Raw genomic sequence first — 16,789 nt, 5'->3', positions numbered from 1 at the left:
TGTCGACCTAAAGGTGTCGACCATCATGCTGTAGACTAAATGACCGCATCCCCTTATTTCACCAGTTTCAGTTTTCCAGTTGATCTATTCTGTGAATGGAATTTTAGCTGCCTATTTTTTTATGAATGTTTTTGCAACTTACCTTTAGCCCATTCCCCTCGCCTTCTGTGGTGAATACTGAGCAACAATAATGATTTAGATGATCTGATATGGTACAAAGAAAAATGAGATGCATAGTCTTAAAAATGTTTTGGGTGTGTATGGGTAATGACCTGGAGGTGGCTACAGTATTTACATAAATTGAGATGCACTTTATAATGGGCTCATGATGGAAGTGTGGGCTTGTCATACAACTTGTTGGAAGCTCCGTTGCTTAACCATTGACATTTGAGTTCATACTCTAATTGAAAATCTGGAACTACAGTAGTATATGACTGTGTGGATGGTGTGACTATGGTTGTATTTAACGATGAACCAAGTGGGATTGTTGCATCTAAGGATGTACAATATGGTTGTCTCATTCATTGAACATGTTTGTACACCATGGAAAGAATAAATTGCTATTACCAAAATGTCTCAGCAGCTTCAAAATATCAATCAGCCCCATAGTCACCACCATTCATAGTCTCCCATTCCTTGTTCAAAAAGTACCATGCACTTTTTTTAGTAACATAATGGAGGCACTAGTTTGTTCATTTATTATGTTGTCAGAGTTTAAATTATAGCCAGCTGCTGAATGCAAATCAGAACAAGGATAATTATTTTGATTAAGGAGCATATATCATCATTCATCAAAACTAGTCATGAACGATCAGCTGTTGTTAACATACCTCCCAACTATCCTGTTTTTAGTGGGACCATTCTGGTCAGAACGGTGGTCTGGATTGTGATAGGTCTGTGGGTATTTCCAGAAATATAACATCAGATTATGTTTTTATGTGAAAATGGCAAAACTGGAGACATGACCATATGCACCAGTGGTGGTCATACCCACTACAACATGGGTGACATATTCCTAACCACACTCCCTTCCCAAATGACCAGAATTGTAGCAATAACATAAGTGAATGACCTATTACATTGTACAATACAAGGATGCATTTGTCCTGGCACATCTTTTGCCATTTCCTTAAATAGCAGAAGTGAAACAAAGTCCTGGAAGATGTACTAAGCATTAGAGAGGGATGATGTACAGCGGAAAGAAATAAATTACCAACCAATCCACTCCTGTCATTTCTCAAAAACAGCCTGTAACATGGCAGTTAGGAGCTAAGAGGTTGGTACTTTGCCTCCAAGGAGTAGCTCATCTTCCCCTGTGTGTCTTTACAGCACATGCATAGCCATTTTTCAGCAGGCATTAGACTTTTGTGAAAAATTACAACCAGCCATAAACATTTGCCAAAATCATGTGCAAACAGCTATCTCTGCATGGTTTTAAGGTTTAAAAATAACCCAAATATATTATACTTATAGGTTATTTTTAACATTGGGGCTCTTGTGTTTAAAATCTTCTAAAGATGAACATTAATAAGTCTGTAATGTTCTTTACTATACAAGTATATAAGGCATACTGTACTAACAATTGAATACTGTATTTAACTTGATATAAGAAATGTTGTATAAAATGTAAACAAGACTCTTAGGGTGACATATAAAGAGATGCGAAAATGTGACTTTTGCGATATTTTCGCCAAAGACGTCCGAAATCGCATTTTTTTCCGAATTGGCATATTTAATGAGATGCAAAAAATGCTGTGTGATTTTTATTTGCGCCGGAACTCGCATCCAGATGTTTTACCATTGAAAAGTATACAATTCGCATATTTAATGAGATGAAAATTCGGGAAAATGTGTCTAAAAATCGCCAAACATTTAGACCAGGTTCTGATATGCGAATTGGCCAGAACTCTGCACAGATCATTGAGATCTGTGCATGGTCCTGTGTTAAAAAACGTGTTAAAGTGTTTTTTTTTAAAATGGCGTGGGGTCCCCACTCCTGAGCATAACCAGCCCCGGGCTCATTGAGCCGGACCTGGTTCCAAAAATACAGAAGGACAAAAAGCATAGGGGTCCCCTGTATTTCTGAAACCAGCCTCGGACACTTGGACTGCTCCTGGTTCCAAAAATACGGGGACAAAAAATCTGGGGGTCCCCCGTATTTTGAAACCAGCACCGGGCTCCAACAGCCCGTGGTGTCATGCCACAGCCGGGGGACACTTTTTACATAAGGTCCCCAGCCGAAACATGAGCACCAAGGCTGGTCAGCCTTGAACGGGGTACCTGGAGGAGTGGGGACCCCCAATAAAGGGGACGCTGGCCTGATAGGGTTAAAGCTCAAATACGTAACATTGCTTTATCCAGGAGAAATACAAGTACCAGCAGACCTCACCCTCATGCTGGGACTTGGAGAACCACAAGTCTCAGCATGAGGGGCATTAATGGGCCCAATGGGACTTGTAGTCCACCTGTAAAAAGAATGTTAAAATAAAACATGCACACAGAAAAGTTTAACTTTATTTCACACACATACGCACACCTCACTTTTACACCAATATACTCACCGATCAAGGATCCAGCGCTGACTCCCTGCTCAACAGCCATCACACCCCGCACGGGATGAGCCTGCTTTCTACAGCATAGATAACAGCCTCTGTCCCAGCGCTACAGAGGCTGATAGCGTCATTGGGCGATGAGTCTCCATGGAGACGCATATCTCAGCCAATAAGAACCCTCAAATTTTTTGTCCCCCGTATTTTTGGAACCAGGACCAGTCCAAGAGTCCGGGGCTGGTTTCAGAAATACGGATGACTCCTATGCTTTTTGTCCCCCGTATTTTTGGAACCAGGTCTGGCTCAATGAGCCCGGGCTGGTTATGCTCAGGAGGGGGGACCTCACGCTGTTTTTTTTTTTTTTTTTTACAAACACAAAATCGCACATTACCTCAAATCCGCACATTTTCATGCCTAAAATTTGCCCATTATCGCACTTAATCGCACTTTTCTTTCCGGAATACACACCTCATTAAATATTTGAATTTGCGGCAAAAAATGTGATTTGAAAAAAGTGCGATAATGGCCGATTTTGAAAGTGCAAAAAAATTGCATCCTATTAAATGTCACCCTTAGATGCTGCAGCTTATGCCTATTTCTACATAAATAAAAGCAGCTGTGATAAGGAACAATCTTATTTTATTTCCAGGCACAGTAGAAATGTCAAACGCAGCTTTTTTGCTTTAGAAGTTGTCCTATTATCCCAGCAGGTGGAGTGCTCTGACCTAGGTTAGAAACTTCCAAGACTGGCAAAGCCTCAGGGCCTTCAGTTCAGAGATAATTACAAAAAAGCCACAGTGTCAATTCCAATGCACACTGGAGGATCACTGGGTGTAAAGCTGAAGCACACAAGTACACACTCCCGTGATTTCCACTTAATTGGAAACATCTGCGTTTCTCAAGTAACATTGCAGCTTATAATAAAGTGTTCATAATAAAAAGTGTTATCTTTTAGCAAAGAAAATTATGTTTTCCCTGGAATAAGACAATAATAAAAAGCAAATCAAATAATGGACAGATTTAATTATTAATTTCTATTCAGAGATGAGTTGTGATCAGGCCTGGCAGAGGAGGACACCACCGGCCAGGGCAGCATACCCGTAGCACCCATCAGACTGTAAACCAGTGACCTTCAAATAAGGACCATGGTGCTTGGCTCTAGGGATGGCCATCGAACATCAATGATTTACAATCATTGAGGGTTTATGGCCAGTTCTGAATACTTTTGCCATAGATGGGGAGAACTAGATAGTCTCCCTCCACTTATGGCACAACATAATCAAATGTTTTTTTTTTAGTTTTTATTTACAAAGAGCAGGGACAAAGTCTCCTTACACCAGTCTACATACCAATCAGTAAAAGAGCATGGATGACCATCATTTGGTGAAACCATAGAGTATGGATGACTATTAGTTGGCTTGTCACAGGCGCAGTAGCAACTCACAGCATCCACCGGGTGAGGAGTGCGTAGCACCGGGCATGGGCATCTGCCTGGAGCAGCAGTTAATCGCTCAGAAGGCAACCTCACAAGCAGAGGTGTGTGGCGCTTCTGAGCGACAATATCATGCAGGGCTGTTATACATCGCAGCCCCGCGTGGCCGCACATTCCAATCGCTGTGTGGGCTACACACACACCGATAGTCAGCCACTTCCTGAGTGATTTTGTAAAATTATGTAAAATCGCTCAGAAAGTGGCTGAATATCGCTCTGTTTGTAGGACCCATCAGACTAGCCTCACAATATGCTGGCTCATCCATGGCAGAATGTAGAGGGGAGGGTGGCTGTTTGTTTACAGTGGGGAACACAGAGACCCACAGAATGAATGGGAGGGGGAAAACACAGAAAGGCACAGAATGAAGAAGGACTCACATGAAGAGACAGAGGGCGAGATATACTAAGCCTTGAAAAGTGATCAAATCGAAAGTGATAAACCACCAATCAATTAGCTCATAACTGACATTTTTCAAACCCAGCCTATGACATGGCAGTTACAAGGTGATTGGCTGGTGGTTTATCACTCTCCATTTTATCACTTTTCAAGTTTAGTCCATCTGGCCGATAGAATGAAGAGGGGGATATAGAGACACAGAATGAGAGGGGGTAGAGAGAGAGAGACAGAGAATGAGAGGGGGTAGAGAGAGACTGAGAATGAAGGGAGGAGGGCTTGAACACAGAGACACAGAATAAAGGGATGGGGTAACAAAAAAGGATACAGAATGAATGTAGGGTGGCTTGGACACAAAGGCTTGTGGGTAAATTCACTAAGATAGGAGTTCTATTGAAAATGGAAATGCCCATAGCAACCAATCAGAGCCTATCTATTATCTCCTAGAAAGTGCTAAATAAATAAGAAGTAAAATCTGATTGGTTGCTATGGGCAACATTCCATCTTCAATAACGCTTCCATCTTAGAAAATTTTCCCCATAGAGGGAAGGGGGGGGGGATACCTAGAGATACTGAATGAGGGGGAAGGTGGCAAAAAGAGACACAGAATGAAGGGGGAGGCTGTTTGACGTAGAGTGAAAGGATGTGGATAATAAGAGAATCAGAGTTAAGTGGGGGGGGGGGCTTAGAGACACGGTGTAAGGAGGATGAAGATGGATGCAAGTGGCAATGTCCATTTTTGGGGGTCTGCATGCACAAATAGGGCCTAATTCAGACTTAATCACAAAAGCAAAAACTCTCTCTAATGGGCAAAACCATGTATGCTACAGGTGTGCCAAATGTGTTAGTAGTTAATCTGAAATGTCTAGAATTAATGCCAAAGAGATGCATATATTTGCAGTCAACATACCGGCAGTGGAGATTTCAACACTTCACGGATGTAAATCCCAGGTTGGGGTTAGGTTTAGGCACTAAGAGGAGTGTTAGAGTTAGGCTGCAAGGATGGGGGTAGTTAGGATTAGATTGTGGGATGAGGGGTTAGGGTTATGCTGCAAGGATGGGGGGAGTTAGGATTAGATTGTGGGATGAGGCCTATGAGGGTTAGGCTGCAAGGATGGGGGTAGTTAGCTTTATATTGTGGGATGAGGGGTTAGGGCTGTGCTGCAAGGATGGGGATAGTTAGGATTAGATTGTGGGATGAATGGTTAGGGTTAGGCTGCAAGGATGGGGATAGTTAGGATTAGATTGTGGGATGAGTGGTTAGGGTTAGGCTGCAAGGATGGGGGTAGTTAGGATTAGATTGTGGGATGAGTGGTTAGGGTTAGGCTGTGAAAGGGTTGGTGATAAGGTCAGGGGTAGGAAAAAAAATATTTATCAGGATATGTTGAGATTCTGCCATTTTGGATACTGTACCTCTGGTGGTCTCCTGATTGCCAAGATTTTGTTTACCAACCTGTATAAACTAATGCTGGGTACACACTTACAGCTTTAACTGTCCAATATATCTGTTGAAAAAAAACTGGAAAACAGACAATGGACACTCCGAGAAATTGTTTAAATTCATTTGCTTTAACAAATTTGTACAAATAATTGTTTTTGTCCTTTTTCCAGCATTTCGGAGCAAAGGAGATTGTCCTTAGCCTCGGTACATTACCAGTTTTTTTTTGTTCTCACCAGACAGATTGGACAGATAAATCTGTAGGTGTGTACCCAGCTTAAGTCTCCTACATGAAGACAAGACGACCCATGTGTTCGAATACATTTTTGCTGTGCAGGCTTGAATAAAAGTGCAAAGTTACTCTGTCCTGACCTATTTATGCACATTTATCAAAGGTGAAATGGAAATAATATATTTATAGTGTTGTCTATCAACTGTAGATGTAACCTCTCAGGTGTATCTTAGCTTAGAGAGAACGATCCCAGACACTTTAATCAGTAAATAAAGCCAAATCTGAGGTTATAAACGTTATACATAAAGATGATGCTGTACAAGTCAGCCATGTGATAGGCTGGGGTGGATGTTAGTGTCATGGTGCCAGGATCAGGAAGATCCACTGACCTCATGTATGTTGGCCGTGGGCCTGAATTATATATAACTGCCAGGTGGCTGCTTCATATTGTTCTACATCTGCAAACTGTTGGGATATAAGACCATACACTTGGGAGTAAATTTACTAAGCTCCCATGTATCAGTTGAGTAGCAACTTGGCTGGTTACAAACATGATCTGGTTTTGGAGAAAAATATTCTGTTTATTTACTAAGCTGCCGTGTTCTCAGGATTCGTGTTTTCTGATGTCAAAGTAATTTGTGTTTGGCTGCCGAGTTTGCCAGCAGCCAAATACTGGCAGACATGAAGCTCGTACAGACCTGACTGATTTAGTGTATAAAATGTGAAGGAAAGAGTTTAACTAAATAAGAACAGAGTGGGATCTGCCCTCCTAACCAACCCTGGGCTCTTTAAGCTGATGCTGGTTCCAAAAATACAGTGGGAAAAAAAGATGTAGACTGATATATAATGAGTGCCAATTTTTCCAATTCGGATTTTAGAATGTTCTACTTTTTTCCAAAATTTGGCCAATGTGATGGTGTGCGACTTTTATGCTAATATGATCATCGGATAACACTTCGCACAAATTTGTAGAGCAAAAAAGTGTCTGATTTATTTGAACCAACTGGAATGCGATGTATACAGATGGAGCTGCCCTCAGCATTGCCAAGAGCTTGAGAGATCCCCATAGCTCTCTTGTGCGTACTCGTCAACAAGGAGGCGGGGAGCGTGGATAGGATGCTTCCCTGCCCTTCTCCACTTCAGGGAGACCTTCTCAGCCTTGCAAGTCCACCAAACCCTGAATTTTGAATGGTGGCCTGGCCACCATCCATTCGCAGTGTGTGTTCACATGTTTTATATAAACATCCATTCGCAGCCTGCAGTGGAACATCCACATCATTCGATGGTCAATTACCATGGGAACACCCAGTGTTTTCATGGGAACGCCCATGGAACGCCGGTCATTTCCATGGTTGAATACCCCTGTGCATTGTGGCCCATGCGAAAAAATAGGCCATGGGCCTGAAGAAAGTTCATACAGTAGTATACAATGTACAATGATATGCGGCTTGCCTCTACTTGTGACTATATGTGCAGAGAAAATTTAGAGAACATTTATTTTGCAGACAAAATCCCAATTTCATACAGTATACAGTATATATAGATGCTATATATATATAGAGGCTGTTAGCTGCGCCGGAGAAAGCCGGTTCAGCCCGCTGTCCATGCGGGGTGAGCCGGTTGTGGAACAGGGAGCCAGCGCTGGATCCTGGATTGGTAAGTATATTGGTGTAAAAGTCAGGTGTGTGGTTGTGTGTAAAATAAAGTTATACTTTTCTGTGTGTGTGTCTTTTCTCTTAACATCCTTTTTACAGGTGGACTACAAGTCCCAGCGGGCCCATTAATGCCCCGCATGCTGGGACTTGTGGTTCTCCAAGTCCCAGTATGTGGGGGAGGTCTGTTGGCACTTCTAGTTCTCCTGCATAAAGCAATGTTACGTATGTGAGATTTAACCCCATCAGGCAGGCGTCCACTGGGAACGGACGCTGGTGACAGCCCTGGGCTTCAGCCCTGGATGGGTGAAGCCTGGAGGGGACCCCCTTATTGAGGCTGACCACTCACGGTGCTCATGTTTCGGCAGGGGGACCTTATGTAAAAAGTGTCCCCTGGATGTAGCATGACACGGCGGGCTGTTGGAGACCAGTGCTGGTTTCAAAATACGGGGGACCCCCAGATTTTTTGTCCCCGTATTTTTCGAACCCGGACCGGTCCAAGAGTCCGGGGCTGGTTTCAGAAATACGGGGGACCCCTACACTTTTTTTCCCCTGTATTTTTCGAACCATGTCCGGCTCAATGAGCCCGGGGCTGGTTATGCTCAGGAGATGGGAACTTACACCATTTTTTTTTTTTGCAAACACAAAATCGCACATTACCTCAAATTCGCACATTTTTCATGCCTAAAATTCAAACATTTTCATGCCTAAAATTCGCCCATTATCGCATTTAATCGCACTTTTCGTTCCGGAATACGCACCTCATTAAATATGCGAATCCACGGCAAAAATGTGATTTGAAAAAAGTGCGATAATGGCCGATTTTGAAAGTGTGAAAAAACTGCATCCGATTACATGTCACCCATGTCTATGATTATCTTAAAGTAGATGCACCAAGGGTGCCATTGTTATATGTGTTACCAAAAATCCACAAGGATTTGTTGAACCCGCATGGATGACGGATTGTTTCTGCATGTGATTCACTTTTTAGTAACATCTCCAAATACCTAGATTGTATCTGCAGCCATGCATCCAGGCGGGTGATACTTACCTTAGGGATACTACTGACCTGTTAACAGCATTGATTGAACACATGGTTAGTGACTCTGGATATTACCAGTTTATATACTAATATACCGCATGAAGGTGGCATAAAAGCTATCAAGGATTTGATTAAGTCTGACAGTAATCATGCTGGTCCAAATATTTCCCTCTTTTTGAAGCTCGTGGAAATGATTTTGAGAAAAAAATTACTTTTATTTTAATGGTAAATATTATTTCAATAGACTCTAATGTCTCTCCGACCTACGCTAACGGCTATATGGCTCATTTGGATAAAAAAAATCTTGAATAGAGAGATGAGGGATAGAATTTTATTTTATCGTCAATATATCGACGATGTAATCCGTTTTTGGACATGTACTTATGATGATTTAAGGGTGAACATAGAGGATTTTCCTATTAAGTATACATACAATATGAGCCTAAAAGAAAATTTCCTATTTAGATGTCTGCATTAAAGTGACAGAAACTAAAATTGAAACCAGTGTGTTTACAAAATCCACCGACAAAAATACCCTATTAAGAGCTGACACCCTGTATCAACTACTCAAAGTCTAACTTTCTCACAGTTTTTGAGAGCTAAGAGAATAACGAGTGACACCGTTACTCTAAACTCTACTTTGGATATCATGACAGATACATTTTAAGAAAGAGGGTACAGAAATGAGACCTTAGCAAGAGCTAGGGACAAAGTAACTAATTTGACCAAACAGGAAATTTTACAACCCAAAGAAGCTAAATCAGCAGATTCTAGCTTAAATTGGGTGCACAGATATAATACTTCATCAGGTGCAATCAAGAAAACCACTTTACATAATTAACCAAAGGGAATTCAGAAGTCTAAGACACACAGAGATTAGACATTGTTATCAAATGGGCAAAAATATAAAAGATTGGGTGGTACACACTGATGTTATGAAACAACTTAAAGAGAAGAGACAGGTTACTAGGAAGATCAGAGGCTGCCATAAGTGTACTGGGTGCAGGACATGTGACCATATGATAGTGGGAAAAACTTTTTCCATCCCTGCATGGGTTCTAAATACAATATTAATTATATTCTGTCATGTTTAAGTTCTTTTGTTGTGTATGTGTATATATATATACTGCTGCCCCTATTAAGTGATGATTGTATATTCTTGATTAATTTTCAAGCTATACCTTTTTTATATTTTTAGCCTTCTTGCCTTTTGTGTTTACTTCTAAATAAGTTTTTATTAATGGATCAAACATGAGAGTTGAATAATATCAAGTAAAGGCACTCTTGACCCCTTGCAATGGCGTTGAACTTTGTCATAAAATATACCAAATCTTTACCCGTTCCTCCCTTTATAAGTGAGAAATAACAGATACATACACAAGTAAGAAATACATACAGTACATGAGAGCTTAGTTGCCATGTATGGATTAAATGGTTGGATTTTAGAAGCATTACAAAGGAGAAAGCAGATTTTTTAGATACATAGGGATATTAATGCAGTGGAGATATTCGTGTTATACAATAAACTAATGTTATGTGGATTGTTGGAGTCTATCAAAATAATCTAGTGGATAATGTAATGAAGCAGCATATGTGGTGTATTTATTACATTTGATGACTGTTAATGAATTGTGGGTTTGATGGGACTATCAACATATTGTAGAAGCAAAATAGTGATGTAGTTCATCCACCTATCAGCATTGAGGGTACAGGACAGACAATTGAAAGACAGGCCGACCATTCTGCCCAGGTTCTTTTGTATTGCATTAATCAGCATCTTTGGATTCACCAGTAGATCATCCTCTGCAGTGGTGGCTCCAGAGGTGGAGCTGCAGCACAGTTCAAAATTCAAATAGGAGAGTCACACCAACTGCCACCATTCCTAACTGACTCACTGGCAGTTGGAGTTCTCCCTTTTTGAACAACTGAACCTCTGCATCCAACCTGGCCACCAGCAGAGTTGTAATAAGAAAGGAAGAGGAACATGTGCAGTAAGTACGAAGGGACCACTACTGCATATATCACCATCTCTCTGTCACCAACTGTTTTCTCCTGTTACAGTCTGCCTTTCCCTGTCACCCACTGCCATGTTGCATACTGTAAACTTGGGTTAGGAGTTAAGGTGGAGGATGGGGTCCAAATAATTTTTTTGCACCTGGGTTCACCACCCACAAGTTCCGCCATTGCCTGTATTGTATCACAGTTTATATAACATTGCATAAAATAAAAAAAAAATAATAATTAAACCCAAATATTCCACATAGTTCTATTTTCAATGAAGAATTAGGTATATTGAATTGCTGAATTGCTTGCCTTACAATAATGATCTTAGCTTTGCCTTAATAAGAAAAGCTAATCACATTGTATGTGAGTAGTCTTCTCTTGGCTGCAGTCCACCTCAGCAGAAGACAGGGATTATCTGCTGAATGTGCAGACATTGAAAAAGACAGTGTTTAGTAAAATAAAAAATCCTAAGCTTACTTTGATATTTTTCTTTGCTTGAAAAAAATATTTCAAGGGTTTCTCTGTGACTTAAGAATTCAGTTTCACAGCAAATCTGTAGAACAATAGTTCTTTACTTAATGTGCCATCACACTATGTAGCATGCTTGTCAAGTGTATTTAAAACTGGAGCTGAGCTTTAATAACACTGTAAAAGACAAATTACATTTCTGTCAAACACATGTAGGGTCAAATGTATTGTATATGCCTGCGTTTGCTGGTATCCGGGTGATTTTGGCAATTGCCTTGTACTGTTGATTCTACATTTAAAGTGGCAAATACTTTTTAGGCACAACCATGAAACTGTAATTTAATAATCATTATAATCATCATCATCATTCTTATATTTTTGGGGAAAAAAATCCTCAATTATATGGTTAAATAGTATATTTAAAATAAATATGTTCTTGTAAATCACAATGTATTGGCAAGTCACAATTTACACATTTGCATAAATCATGCAAGACCTGCACTTTGTAAATTATACAGATTGTAATATTGAAATCAAAATTCTATACACGACAACTAATATTTTAGGAATTTTTTAGTGACCCCAAAAACAAAATATACACACCTATTACAAATCTATTAACGTCTTGATTTTAGTAAGCATTTCATGTTTTTTTTTTCTTTCACAATATTATAGATCTCTAGATCACTGAATAAATTAGACACATAGATTTATAGTTATTAAAGGGTTTATAGAAGTGGAGATGTGGAGTGGAGATGTTAACATTTCAAGTAACAGGAACTGCTGTCCCTCTGTTTTTTGTCAGATGCTCTTTAGACTCTTTATTAGCTTTCAAGGCAGCCCTCTTACACTTGTAAACTATTATGGTTTTGGGTGTGAACCCATCAGCTGTGTCCACTGTTTAGGATGGCCATAGTGAGTCCTACACTACCTCTGTTGGTCTGCCCTGTAGAATGACCAGTACCCGCTGATGCTAAAGCTTCTCCTATAATCGCCACATTTGACGGGGCAAAATAAGTCCACCCCAACTCTGGTGCAACCAGGTGTTACCGAGGACAAGGTACTGGTGATTCTTCAGAGCAGACCATAAGGAGAAACTGGCTAACAGGGCCACATTAGAATGACATTAGCTAACAGCTCCTGAGCCAATACCAGGGAAACAGAAATGAGTTGGCGACCATGTCATAGACCACATGCGATCGAGTCACAAAAAAGCAAGAAACCAAGGCAATATAAAATAACACCAAACAATGCAGAAAGAACTCTGATGAGGTAAATAGGACCCTGCAGCATGCACTGCGAATACCAGGCCCAGGGTAAGCAATGAAGGCCAGTATAAGGGAAACGCTGCCCTGCAGAGAAGCAAAGTGAAACCAAAAGAATAATGCCTGTGCTCCAAGAATGAAGCACTTACATAACCAGAGATGGCAGAGGTGGGCCGCAGAAGTACCCTGAATAAAATGACCAGATGATCCTGGACCAGGAACAAGCTGACCAGAAGGCAGGTGGATAACTGTAGTAGAAGCTAGAACTATGACCGGCAGGGCTGTGCTGGACTGAATCCTTTAGAGGGGTCAGTTGACTAATCACCTTGGAAAGATCCAGCCCAGCCCCCCAGTCCTAATGCTGCCAGCTGAGATAAGTTAATTAAACAACAGTCCTCTACATAGAGCAACCCACACAGGATTAAGTTGCAAAGGCACAGACTCACCACCAGGGGCTGGCTGGCAACTTTTAGCCTAGGGGGCAAGTCCAGAGCACTGGCCCATAATCAGCCAAGTCACCGTCGGAAGGAATGCTTTTGCGCGCCGTAGGCGCGTCGAAAAATTAGGGGCGTGGCCTATCATAAGGGGCGTTGCCTGTACCATGATTGTATTGTGTACCTGCAGATTGCACATTTTAGCGAACCTTGTAATACCCATTACACATAAAGCCACATGCCGTAATGCCAATTACACATTATGCTGAACACCATGATGCCAGTTACACATTACGCCCAACACTGTGATGCTAATTACACATTATGCTGCACACCTTGATGCCCATTACACCCCATACTGTGATGGCAATTACCCAATGCTCCCCACACCGTAATGTCCATTACGCCCCATACCATGATGCCCATTACACCGCACAATGTGATGTCCACAGTGCCAGATATGCCCCCACAGTGCAAGATATTCCGCCACAGTACCAAATACACATATGCCCCCACAGTGCCAGACACAAATGCCGCCACAGTGCCAGATATTCTGCCACAGTGCCAAATACGCATATTCCTCCACAGTGCCAGATATGCCCCCAGAGTGCCAGAGACACATATGCCCCCACAGTGCCAGAGACAAATATGCCCCCACAGTGCCAGAGACACATATTCCCCCACAGTGCCAAAGACACATATGCCCCCACAGTGCCAGATATGCCCCCACAGTGCCAGAGACACATATGCCCCCACAGTGCCAGAGACACATATGCCCCCTCAGTGCCAGAGACACATATTCCCCCACAGTGCCAAAGACACATATGCCCCCACAGTGCCAGATATGCCCCCACAGTGCCAGAGACACATATGCCCCCACAGTGCCAGAGACACATATGCCCCCACAGTGCCAAATACACATATGCCCCCACAGTGCCAGACACATATGCCCCCACAGTGCCAGATACACATATGCCCCCACAGTGCCAGATACACATATGCCCCCACAGTGCCAGATATGCCCCCACAGTGCCAAATACACATATGCCCCACAGTGCCAGATACACATATGCCCCCACAGTGCCAAATACACATATGCCCCCACAGTGCCAGATACACATATGCCCCCACAGTGCCAAATACACATATGCCCCACTGTGCCAGATACACATATGCCCCCACAGTGCCAAATACATATATGCCCCCACAGTGCCAGATATGCCCCCCACAGTGCCAGATACACATATGCCCCCACACAGTGCCAGATATGCCCCCACACAGTGCCAGATATGCCCCCACACAGTGCCAGATATGCCCCCACACAGTGCCAGATATGCCCCCACAGTGACAGAAACACATATGCTGGGGTGAGGGAGGGGGGGGGGAGAGCGCTTACCCACTCGCTAGCTGCGGGTCGTGCTGCGGCTGGATCAGCTTCTCCAGCCCTCCTGCGCTGGCCGCGGCTTCCAGAACACGGCCGCGGCTACAGGAAAATGGCCGCCGGCCTCCTGCACTGAGAACATGTCCTCAGTGCAGGGGGCCGGCGGCCATTTTCCTGTAGCCGCGGCCGTGTTCTGTAAGCCGCGGCCAGTGCAGGAGGGCTGGAGAAGCTGATCCAGCCGCAGCACGGCCCGCACCCAGTGGGTGGGTAAGCGGCCCGGGGGGCATATGGCACTCTGCCCCCCGGCCCAGCCCGCCCCTGCTCACCACCGGAGGCCACCAGAGAGTCCATTACCAGAATCAGACGGGAAAGCTTACAGAAACAGACATAAAAATAATGAGCCACAACAATGGCTAATGACACTAACTGGCTGGCAAGAGCAGGTCTAACTGATTTATGTCAAAGACCATTCAATGTCCCTACCTCATAGATTCCAATATGCAGGTATTTGGTCCAGAATTTATACACTTTATTATAAAAGCCCTTTAACTAGGAAGGTCATTCTGCAACAGCCACCAGTCCAACCCAACACTAGCATTTGCATTCTCAAGTGTTCTAAGATAGACAGAGGTCATGGTATATCATGGACATTTTAGCAACTGTCATGGAAAGTTCAGATGCTAGAGAACCAGTAGGAACTCTAGTAACTAACAGTGAAGGGCGCAAAAAGCAGTACCCGGGAGTGCTGGTACAGCTGTGACATACAGTAATATGGACTATTGTGTGGGGCATAATTGTGTGTAATGGGCACTTAAAGTTATCCACTCACTGGTCTCCCACACTCCCTTCTTGCTCCTCTCCAATTGTTCTCAACTATGCTGCTAGACTTATCTTACTCTCCCACCACTCTACTTCTGCTTCTCTCCTTCTACAAAATCTACACTGGATACCATTCCTCCATAGAATCCTCTTCAAACACCTCGCCTCTTGCCCTCTCTGATCAGCCAATAACTGCAGTATATCCTCTACATTGGTCATGTTATATTAGACTCTCTTACAAAGCTTCATTTATCCACAAAGAATGAAACATCTGATTAAAATTCATTAGGGAATATCATGTAAGCCTCTTAGTGTAGAGGTAGGGTATTCACCTATGGACCAGCCAGGCCGGATTCAAATACAGCTCAGACCGGAGTAAAGAAAATGACAGTGTTTGGTCTCTGTCTTGATTTTGGGGTTTTGTCTATCTTTTTTTCTCTTCTTTCTTCCAAATTTCCTCTACTTCTGATATAGAATGTATAACATAAGAAAAACAGTTATTACATAGTTACCTAGTTACCTACTATTTAAGGCACGTCTATCCAGTTCAACCTTGGTGAATTAGCTTCATCCCTTGTTATACATAGTGTATACTGATATATTTAGGAGCAGATTATGATTATTGCTTGTACCCCTGGATGTTTTTAACCAATAGATGTTTGTCCAACTTTATTTTAAACGTATTTAAGGGGCGAAATGTAATAGGGTGCGATTTTTTAGACATGTGCGATTTTTGGTCAAAAACGGCCGAAATCGCACATTTTCCGAAAATCGCACATTTAATAGGTTGAAAATCGCGGTAAAAAATCGCACTTTTTACCGCGAAATCGCACTTTTAAAAGTGCGATTTTTAGTCACATTTCAAATCGCATCCAGATGTTTTCCCATTATAAAGTATACAACTCGCAAATGTAATAGGGTGCGATTTTTGGTAAATGTTACCAAACATCGCAAAAAAAATAGACCAGGTTCTGACAGGCGAATTTGACAGAACCATGCACAGATCATTGAGATCTGTGCATGGTCCTGTTAATAAAAATGTGTAAAAGTGTTTTTATTAAAAAAAAACGGCGTGGGGTCCCCCCTCCTAAGCATAACCAGCCCCGGGCTCATTGAGCCGGACCTGGTTCCAAAAATACGGGGGACAAAAAGCATAGGGGTCCCCCGTATTTCTGAAACCAGCCCCGGACTCTTGGACCGGTCCTGGTTCCAAAAATACGGGGGACAAAAAATCTGGGGGTCCCCCGTATTTTGAAACCAGCACCGGGCTCCAACAGCCCGCGGTGTCATGCCACAGCCGGGGGACACTTTTTATACAAGGTCCCCCGGCCAAAACATGAGCACCGTGGCTGGTCAGCCTTGGACGGGGTACCTGGAGGAGTGGGGACCCCCCCAATAAAGGGGTCCCCCCCCCAGGCTTCACCCGTCCAGGGCTGAAGCCCGGGGCTGTCACCGGCGTCCGTGGCCAGTGGACGCCGGCCTGATAGGGTTAAATCGATCATACATATCATTACATTGCTTTATACCGGAGAACTACAAGTGCCAGCAGACCTCCCCCCCATGCTGGGACTTGGAGAACCACAAGTCCCAGCATGCGGGGCATTAATGGGCCCGCTGGGA

The sequence above is a fragment of the Crinia signifera genome, chromosome 19 (genome assembly GCF_055691185.1).
Source record: "Crinia signifera chromosome 19, ASM5569118v1, whole genome shotgun sequence".
NCBI classification, from domain to species: Eukaryota; Metazoa; Chordata; class Amphibia; order Anura; family Myobatrachidae; genus Crinia; species Crinia signifera.
The sequence above is the reverse complement of the archived record's forward strand: the minus strand, read 5'-3'. Positions refer to the sequence as shown.